The following is a 10,054-nucleotide window of genomic DNA, read 5'->3' on the forward strand; positions in this document are numbered from 1 at the left end:
CGTATTCCAGCCGGATGTGTTTCTCCTGAACGTGCTCCCGGATGAAATGGTGTCTTATATCAATATGCTTTGTTCTTGAGTGCAATACCGGATTGTATGTAATTGCTATCGCGCTGGTGTTGTCACAGAATATTAGAGATTCCTTGGCTTCTATACCGAAATCCCTTAGTTGTTGTTGGATCCAGAGAAGTTGTGCACAGCAGCTTCCGGCTGCTATGTACTCTGCCTCTGCGGTTGATGTTGCAACAAATGTTTGTTTCTTGCTGCTCCAGGTAACTAACCGGTCACCTAAGAACTGGCAGGTTCCACTTGTACTCTTTCTATCGATCTTGCATCCTGCGTAACCAGCATCTGAGTAGCTTATGAGGTTGAATCTTGAGTCTTTTGGATACCAAAGTCCCACTTCTTGAGTTCCCTTCAGATATTTTAAAATCCTTTTGGCTGCAGTATAGTGTGATTGTTTTGGATTAGCTTGGAATCTTCCGCATACCCCAACCGCAAACAGAATGTCAGGTCGGCTGGCTGTTAAATAGAGCAATGATCCGATCATTCCTCGATATGCTGTGATGTCAACGGCTTGACCATCCTCATCTTTGTCCAATTTTACAGAAGGACTCATTGGCGTAGCCGCTTCAGCGCATGTATCCATTCCGAATTTCTTCAACAGTTCGGCTGTATACTTCGGTTGGCTTATGAAGGTTCCGAATTCAATCTGCTTAACTTGAAGTCCTAGGAAGAAGCTCAGTTCTCCCATCATACTCATTTGAAATCTGTCAGTCATCATCTTTGAAAACTTATCACATAATTTTGGATCCGTTGATCCGAAAATAATATCATCGACATAAATTTGAACAAGTAATATATGTTCCTTTCTTTCAAATTTGAAAGTGTTTTGTCAACCGAACCTATTGTGAATTTGTGATCAAATAAAAATTGTGTCAATGTATCATACCAAGCTCTTGGAGCTTGTTTCAAACCGTAAAGGGCTTTGTTCAGCCGGTAAACATGGTTTTCGTGTTCTGGATTTTTGAAACTTGGAGGTTGATTAACATATACTTCTTCATTTACTTTACCGTTTAGAAAAGCACTTTTAACATCCATTTGAAAAACTTTGAAATTTTTGAAAGCTGCATATGCTAAAAATATTCTAATGGCTTCGAGTCTAGCTACAGGGGCAAATAATTCTTCAAAATCAATGCCTTCTTCCTGTTTATAGCCTTGAGCCACTAACCGGGCTTTGTTCCTCGTAACTAAACCGTCTTCATTGAGTTTATTTCTGAATACCCATCGTGTTCCTATAACCGGTTTGTTTTTCGGTCTAGGGACTAGGTACCAGACTTTATTTCTCTCAAACTCGTTTAATTCCTCTTGCATTGCTAATATCCAATCGGGATCTGACAGTACTTCATCCACTTTTTTCGGCTCAATTTGTGATATGATAGCTGAGTTTTCATAGTGATCCAAATTTTGTTGCCTAGTTCGGACGGGTGAGAATATGTTACCTATTACTAGTTCAAGAGGATGATTTTTGTTCCTTCTGAGGTTTATCCGAGACATGTCTATCAAGCTTTCGGTTGGCTGATCAAGGTTAGACTGATCAGTAGGTTGAACAGAGTCAGACCGACTGATTTCTTCAGTAGAAACTGAAGAGTCAACTTTCTGCGGTAAATTAGCTTGATCAGGCTGAGGTTCAGCATCAACCGCTTGGTCCTTGACAAATCGTCTAAAAACCGGAACCTCGTCTTCATCATCAGAATAGATATTGAAGTTTTCCATTCTGTTGTGAAGATCGAAGGGTAGTGCGGTGTTTCGTTCAACCGATTCATCGAAAACAACGTGTGCGGTTTCTTCAACTGTTAAAGTCCTAGTATTGTATATTCTGTAGGCTTTACTTACAGCTAAATATCCCAACATTATTCCCTCATTGGATTTAGCATCAAAAGCTGTCAAGTAATTCTTGCCGTTGTTGTGAACAAAACATTTGCTACCAAAAATTCGAAAATACCGTATACTTGGAATTTGATCATAGTAAATTTCAAAAGGAGTTTTGAAAAAGCGTTTAGTTACTAAAGATCGGTTTTGTGTGTAGCATGCGGTGTTGATAGCTTCAGCCCAAAACTTTTGAGCAATACCCGAATCAACTATCATTGACCTTGCGGCTTCCTTGAGAGTTCGGTTTCTTCTCTCAGCTAGGCCGTTTTGTTGAGGAGTTCTGGCACTAGACAACTCGTGTCTAATACCAGAATCATTAAGAAAAGTTGTTAAATTGCTATTTATAAATTCAGTTCCTCTATCACTTCTGATTTTGTTTACTCGAATAGATTTTTCATTTTGTATTCTCAAAATCAGTTTGATCAGGTTTGGAGTTGCTTGGTTTTTAGAAGCTAGAAAAGTTACCCAAGTAAATTTAGAATAATCATTGATAACTACCATAGTATAATGCATGCCTCCTAAACTGGTTACTTTAACCGGACCAAACAAATCCATATGCAAAAGTTCTAAGCATCATTCAGATTGATATTTTCCTTTACTTTTGAAAGATGTTTTTATTTGTTTACCCATTTGACATGCAGCACATACTTTATCTTTTGAAAACTTAACATTTGGAAAACCGTGAACTAGTTCCTTGGAACATATGAAGTTAATTGTTTTGAAATTTAAATGGTTTAGCCGTTTATGCCAAAGCCAGTTTGGATCATTTCCGGCTATCATGCATACAGGTTTTTCAAAATCAGTTTTCCAATTAACTTTGTAAATATTTCCCATTCGGTTACCGGTTAGAAGAGTATCATTATCCTGATTCTTAACTAAACATGCATTCTTATGAAATTCAACTTTGTAACCCACATCACACATTTGACTTATACTTAACAAGTTAAAACGCAGTTCTTCTACCAGCAATACATTACTTATGGATAGGTTACCATGGACAATCTTACCCTTGCCCACGGTTTTACCTTTCGAGTTGTCGCCGAATGTTATGATTGCTCCGGTTTCATACTTGATGTCGGTTAGTAGCTCTTCGTTTCCAGTCATATGTCTTGAACATCCACTGTCCAGATACCATTCCGAATTCTTTAGCCGGTTGCTCCTCCTAACCTGCAATAGAAAATTATTTACACCCTTTTGGTACCCGCATTCAGTTGGGTCCATGGTTGATTAGTCCCTTTGGGATCCAGACTTGAATAAGTCGGATCACTTTCACGGTATTTGTTCTTATAATATTTGTCTTAACTTCTTGACTGTTGCTCAAGAATGCCTTATGTTGTGATGAGTTTCTTTGAGATCGTGTTTTGTTTGTTTTGTTTGGTTTCCAGTTGGCTTTCCTTCTCTCAGGATGAAGCCAGTTTTCCGATTCAGTTGGGCTTACGTACTTAAGTTCTTCTTCCGGTTTTAAGTCATTTTCGGTTGTTGAACTCTTGACAAATCTTATAAATGGAAGATTGTCTTTCGTGAGTTTCATCCCGTTAGATTGTTTTGGTTCGTTTTGTTTATTTGGTTCGTAACCGATACCAAACCTACACTTAGGATGTCTTTTATAATTACACATTTGTTTTATAGCTTGATGAGATCTCTCCCACGCAGCCGTGACGTACATTGCTCGTTCATCGGTTTCAGTTACCGGTTGAACTGTCTTCTCATTATCGGAGAATAGTTCATCCGGTTCATACATTTCGGTTTCACATGTTTTAACAGAGACATTATTTGACTTTACGGTTTTAGATTCTACCGGAGTCGGTATGTACGCAGATATGTTTCTGAACTCAGCGACCATTTCGTTGAGTGCAGAAATCAAATCTTCTTTGGTAAACTCGTCAGAAGAGAAATCAAATACCTCTTCGTCGTTTGCCATGAAACAGGTCACTCTTTCTTCACTGTCTTCATTATCGGAGTAAGCCCACTCGCTTCCACCGTAAGATGCAATGAGTGCTTTCTGAATCTCCTTTCCTTCGTCTGTATGCTGATCATCGTTTTTCCGGTAGTCGTTTCGTTGGTTATCATTTCTCTGGTAGTTATTCCCTTGGTAGTTGTTTCCCTGGTACCGATTGCCTTGATAGTTGTTCCCTTGATAGTTTCCTTCCGGTTTTCTATCGTCTCTCCTTGGTTTTCTACATTCTGACCTGAAATGTCCAAAACCGTCACAGTTATAGCATCTTTTATTTGATTTATCTACATAATTATAATTAAAATCGTTGTTAGATGGTGGCGGGCTCTTCTTCATGAATCTCCCAAATTTCTGAGCTAGCATCACCATCACATCTTCACTGATTTGATCAGCGCTTTTGACTGGAGCCGGAGCGGTTGATACTTGGACCGTCGGTTCCACCGATGTAACCAAAGCTCTGGTTGCGGTTGATGTGGATGCTTCATCTTCGATCCGAGACTTAATCTCGAACTCGTAGGCTTTTAGATCCTCGAACACATCATGCAACTTCATCTGCCCGAGGGTGCTTGATTCTCTCATCACCATGGTCTTGATATCCCAAGTGCTCGGTAGTGATCTTAAGGCTTTGATGATTACTTCTCGATTGTCATACTTCTTTCCGAGTGTTTGAAGCTCGTTGACCACACTAGTGAACCGGTTGCTGAATTCTTTCATGATTTCCCCCGGTTTCATCCTGATGTTTTCATATTTCTGTGTAGCCACCAAGATTTTATTCTCCTTTGTTCTTTCGTTTCCCTCATGGATCTGAATGATCGTTTCCCAGGTTTCCTTTGCACTATCACAGTCTGATATCTTGTTCAAGGTGTTGTCATCTATAGCCTTGTAGATGTGCCTCATGCAATGGTTGTCCAGGTTACTCCGTCTTCGATCTTCATTTGTCCATTGGTCTGCCTCCTTGTTGATCTTGATCGGTCCCTCTTTCAGGACTCGACTCATCTCATCATCTAGTGTAATCAGATGTAAATACATTTGTTTCTTCCAACTACTAAACGCTTCGCTGTTTAGCATTGGTGGCTTGCCACTGTGGGTCATGTTTCCCATCTTTTTCGGTTGCTTGAGTGCTAAGAACCTCGCTCTGATACCACTTGTTAGGATCGGGGACGCCCTTGGAGGACCGGGGTGTTTCCGGTTTCAGGAAGGGTGGCCGCTTACAACACACAACACACTTTGGTGATAGTCCGGTTAGAGACTATAACCGTTCTCAGCACTACACAAACTGTCACAGACTCTTGAACCGGGTTCAAGGGCGGAAATGTCTGTTTCAGTCTGAAGCAACGTATGCGACTTAGATGAAGTTTAGAAGGAGTCGGTTTTAGAGATATGATTGGATCGGTTTTTCGGAGTAAGATTGATTTTGGTTAGGTTAATTGAGTAAGTAATGAAATGAAAGAAATGACACGAGACAAGATTTTTTATGGATGTTCGGAGCAAACCCTCCTACGTCACCCCTTCTTCTCAGGTTATGAGAAGGATCTCCACTAACTTTCAAAGTTACAATAATAACACTGCCGGTCGAGCCCAACTCGCTACTCACCGGTTACACCAACTCACTCTTGATGTAATACAATAACACAACACAACAAGATACAGAAAGCTTCCGATTTATGACACACCGGTTTTGGATCGTAAAAGTTTATCTCTCTAAGATTTTGTAACTTATCGCTTTTCTCAGAAGGATGTGATTCGCATTAAATGAGGACGCTTCATCTTCCTTTTATAGTAGATGAGATCCCAACGGTCATTTTCTTCTCTCTCCGTGGGATTGGTTGATCATTATCACGCCAGTGCAGGGAGGTTACTTGCACGTTTCACCTTCCTCAACACTTGGCAAACATGCAGACACCTCTGAGTGTAGGGTGAAGTAACCGGTTTTCAGATTCGAACACGTGTCGGGCGTGCACCTCCGGTTGTCAACATCGGATCAGTAAATCATCATTGCTTTCCTCGCATGCTTCCGATCGGATCTTATCTTCTTTTATCTCTTCGAGACACGTCTATTTCGTCATGTTACGTCACTCTTGCAGATTGTAGTTTCCGGTTTTGTCTTTTTCATAATATGTTCCGGCTGGAATGTGAACTTTATCTTTGCTAGCCCGTCTCTTGAGAGAGTTAGAAACCGGTTCCTCTGATCTTGACTTGATCACTTGGAACTGATTTTCTTTGAGGTATTTCAACATCCGGTTGATGAAGCTCCAGTCGGTTCATACGATTTGATCTGTTCCTACACATAGAGGTTAACAATTGTTTAGTTTTTCTAGCCGGTTCCCAAAAATTAACTTTACTTAATTTTTCTTATCATACTTTAAAAATTAAGCATTATTATATATATAGAGAGATTAGTTAGTTAAACAGTTGAACTTATATTGTTAAAATGTCATGCGTTCATCAAATTTGGTGTTGCATTTAAAATATAAAGTGTTATTAGCTTTGTTGGTTAAAGGGTTGTACTTATTTTATTAGGTTGCAAGTTCGAACCATACCTATAGCATTTTAAATTTTATTCTTAACTATTTTAAGTTTATGGGCGGGTCAACCCACAATCCGACCCAAGTATCCATTATTTTAACATATATATATAAATTAACCACAACTCTCGACCCGGCAATTCAGACACTTTAAAAATTAAGCATCAATATATATATATATATATAGATTACCTCATATTTTTAATTTCCGTTTTCGTCGTCGATTCAATAAATGGAACTATTTGTTTCTCCGAATCCTAATTCTGAAATGAGAGATTAACGTATAACTTAAAAAATATACAAAATCAAATGAAAACATATCAATACTAAAATGCAAAACCCTTTTCACCATTTTCGTAGAAGCAAAAGATCACTACCGAAAGAGAAGTTATTTCATACGCGAGTAACAAAGAGAATCTAAAAGAGAAAATGAGCCAACAGAGAGAAACAGATCTGGAATGAAAACGATTAGAGTAAAGCTTAGATAGATAGATAGAGAATCTAGAAGGCGAACGAGTAGAGTAAAGCTTAGATAGAACGAGCATAGTCAAGCTTGATTAATTATATTTTCAAAAATGAAAGAAGCGCAATTCAGTGAAGCAAACTTCACTCGTTGGCGCTTCACTAGTAGCTTCACTCGTTAGCGCTTCATTAGTAGCTTCACTCGTTAGCGCTTGTTTCACCCTTTCCAATTATCCAGTAGTGTTTACATGAAGGCATAAATGGGTTTTTATGAAGGAGTTAATGCGTTTACATGAATGTGTTAGTGGTTTTACATGAACGTTTAAATGTGTTATATAATTATTTATTAAAAAATGAAAGAAGCGCGATTCATTAAAGCAAGCTTCACTCGTTAGCGCTTTTTTAACTCATTTCTATAAAGTAGCGTTTAACTAAGATCTCCTTCTCCCAACCTAAAAACTTTCATGTTAGCTAATGGTGTGTGTGTTTCAGTTTCATACCTACTCTTTGGGAGATTCCCTGTGGTGGAAACGTCTTCATTGAAGATGAAGAGTGTTCAGGTGTGGTTTTCCACATATTTAGTAAAAATGAAGAATGTATACCTGAAGTGGAAACCACTCTTCAATTGCAGATGAATAATTTTACTTGAAGTGGAAAACATCTATAATTGAAGAAGAAAATGTCCACCTCTGGTGGGAAGCGAACTTTGGGAGATTCCATGTGATGGAAAACATCTTCAGTAAGGATGAAAAATGTCCACCTCTGGTGGGAAGCGCCAAATGTGTGAATCTCCCTATGCTGGAATGTCCAGAAGCGTCGTTTGGGAGATTCGTTGTGGTTGCTTCAATGCAGATGAATATTGTTATCATGTAAAACTATCAAACTTTGTAATGGAATGAAATGTAGTTCATCCTTAAATCCGATTATAATTGATAATAATAATGATTTTACAATAATATATGACTATTTTTACATTAATGTGTTAATTTCAAAATATTAATCTGTGTTTCTCATTAATGTGTGTTTATTACATGAATCGAATCCTTATAAATTTTGTTATATATATATATTTATATTTCATATACAATTATATAAATTATAAAATAATGAATACAAATTAATTGAAATATATAATAAATTAATTAATGCGGACTGAGCATTGATGGAATGGTAGCAGTTAAAAAAGAGATAAGGCTGTAAGGTGACCGTCTACAGACTCATCCTATGATGTGAAATAATCATGATAGCTGAAGTGACTAGACGGGAAAACAAAATTTGGCGCTTCAATATACATACATAGTGAAGCAATCTTCATTCGATAGCGTTTGTTTGTACTTTTTTTAGCACTGTAACTAGTGAAACAATCTTCATTCGATAGCGTTTGTTCATTGTAACTGACTAAATAGTGAAGCAATCTTCATTCGTTAGCGCTTATTTAACTTTTGAAAGCACTGTGAATAACTAGTGAAGCAATTTTCATTTGATGGCGCTAGTTACAACATAACTAGTGAAGCAATCTTCATTCAATAGCCCTAGTTACAACATAACTAATGAATCAATTTTCATTCGATAACGCTAGTTACAACATAAATAGTGGAGCAATCTTCATTCGATAACGCTTGTTTCATCTTTCTTAGCACTATAACTAAGTAGTGAAGCCATCTTCATTCGATAACGCTTGTTTCATCTATTTTCCTTCTCCAGTATGGTTTACATGAATGCATAATTGCTTTTACGTTATGGTTTTACATGAAAATGGCAATCGTATATTTTAATTGATAATTATTCATACTTAACATGATTTGATTTCATTTGTGTACACAAAAATATTTTATACACATCTAGTAAAGAAGTTGTACATAAATAAATAACCGAAATTTATGGTATAAAATAGCTACTCTATATAAGAGCTTGTCTCGTAATACGGTCTTGTCATCGCTACGTCTTCTTGTTCGACGACAGGTGGAAAGTAGAGCTCATTGGCTACATTTACAACATTGATCCAGCGAACGAGGAATTGAACTGTACGAGCAAGCACCAATCTTGATGGGTACATCAAGTAAAGAGAAGGAGAAATATGACTCATGTCCAGAGGAGGAAAGATTCCTTCCCATGGAATGGGATTCTGCATGCCAAATTGTCAAAATATATTGGCGGTACAGTAACATGTAGATTCTTCTAATCCGAGCAGAATAATGAATGAAGCACTCACCATCTCGTACATCATGGTATTAAAGAGATACCACAGAACAATGAAGAAGATTGGGTGATCATCAAGAATTGCATGGCCAACTATGACTCCAGCCATCCTTTGCAACTGAAGATTTGCAAAGGAAGAGTAAGGAGTTGAAGAACGGGAAAACATATGCAATTTTTCCAACAACCTGAGGTATAAAACCAAAGGTGATCCTCATTGGGAATGGGAAGTTGGGTCTGGAACAAAGTTGTGGAGACCAATGAGTGTCACGGCGAGTATAAGGTCAGCCAACCCTCGAGCATTTTCCATTAGAGCATGAACTACCCCGAAGAGCCTATCCAAAGGTTGTCGACCTTCAATGGGACACAAAAAAGAGCCAGAACCACAAGCATGAATAGTTTTCTTTGTCTGTGGTTGATGGTCATGTCTGTTCCCTAGACACGCCAAATGAAATCGTCAAGGTGTCGCATATTGATAAATCCATCATCAATAGTGAACAATGTGGTGTCATACATTGTACAACCATAGAAGTTATAGAGAATCTCGAATGGAAATTTAGGTAAAGGATCATTAGAGAACAAAAGCATGAGCTGATCAGATCGACACATGAGGATTGCTTTAAAGTCCTCAATTTTCGGGCATATGTGCATATCCTTAATGATAAAAGAACAATTTTTTGAACTCCATCTTCTCTACATATGTTCCATCAGCGCTCCATCAATATTTATGTGAATAAGCGCTGAATCTCATCTACATCATAAACACCAAATGCGTTAGGGTTCTTAGTGATAAGACTTACGTATTTGCTCCATTGTTGCTCCATTAAAATATGCATCTCTGGCTCTATATTATTATGTTTCACTCACTAACTGAACATAATGAGGTATCACCGATAGAGAGTCTAGAGAGAGAGAATATTTGATGATCATGAGAGGGAAGAAGAAGAGAATATACGTAATGAAGCAGGTTTCATTAGTAGCGGCT

This window comes from Impatiens glandulifera, unplaced genomic scaffold (genome assembly GCF_907164915.1).
Source record: "Impatiens glandulifera unplaced genomic scaffold, dImpGla2.1, whole genome shotgun sequence".
NCBI classification, from domain to species: Eukaryota; Viridiplantae; Streptophyta; class Magnoliopsida; order Ericales; family Balsaminaceae; genus Impatiens; species Impatiens glandulifera.